The sequence below is a fragment of the Dioscorea cayenensis genome, chromosome 14 (assembly GCF_009730915.1).
Source record: "Dioscorea cayenensis subsp. rotundata cultivar TDr96_F1 chromosome 14, TDr96_F1_v2_PseudoChromosome.rev07_lg8_w22 25.fasta, whole genome shotgun sequence".
NCBI lineage: Eukaryota > Viridiplantae > Streptophyta > Magnoliopsida > Dioscoreales > Dioscoreaceae > Dioscorea > Dioscorea cayenensis.
The window spans coordinates 13,054,095-13,054,891 of NC_052484.1; the positions used below are offsets into that span (position 1 = coordinate 13,054,095).

General features: G+C 40.9%; 1 non-coding gene across 1 annotated transcript; it reads right to left on the reverse strand.

Moving 5' to 3' along the window:
* Nucleotides 1-418: 418 nt before the first annotated feature.
* LOC120276561 lies at nucleotides 419-525 on the reverse strand. The gene has a single exon (XR_005541277.1). It is a non-coding gene; the product is annotated as a small nucleolar RNA R71 (small nucleolar RNA).
* Between the last annotated feature and the right edge of the window lie 272 nt (nucleotides 526-797).

Consider the following 797-nt stretch of genomic DNA (forward strand, 5'->3'; position numbering starts at 1 on the left):
GATTGTTGAGGGAGAGCAGTTGGACACTATGGCAGATCAAGGGAACCGCCATAGGACTTTTTTAGATTATGCTCAGCCCACTCTTGATCGTTCTCAGTCAAGTATAACACATCCACTAGTTACAGCAAACAACTTTGAGCTTCAACCTGTGTTTAAACAGATGGTTCAGAATTCAGTAAAGTTCCATGGATTATCGGACGAGGATCCTAACAGTCATATTGGGGGATTCCTCTAAGTATGTGACATGCTTAAGATAAAAAATGTTTCTGATGATGCCATCAGACTTCGCTTATTCCCATTTTCAATGGAAGAAAGAGCTAAACAGTGGCATCAGACTCTTCCTCTAGCATCTATCATGACTTGGGAATAGCTGGTCGGAGCTTTCTTGGGCTGTTATTTCCCTCCAGAAAGAACAACTAAGTTGCTTCAAGAGATTACAGCTTATGCACAGTTGGACACTGAATCATTATTTGAGGCGTGGGAGAGATTTAAAGACTTGTTAAGAAAATATCCACGTCATAACCTCCCTGAGTGGATGGAAGCTCAAATTTTCCATCAAGGCCTCAATCAGAGTACCTAACAGCTTATTGATTTGGAAGCAGGAGGATCGCTTGGCAGTAAGACCCCGGAGGCAGCCAAGCAATTGATTGAGGAAATAGCCATAAACAATTATCAATGGAATTTGAGAGCCAAATTAGTAGTAAAGCTAGTTGCGATGATTGAAGTTAGTGAAGTCATAACACTAGCAACCTAGGTGGAAATTTTGAGTCGACAGATTAACAATTTGTCTAATCAGA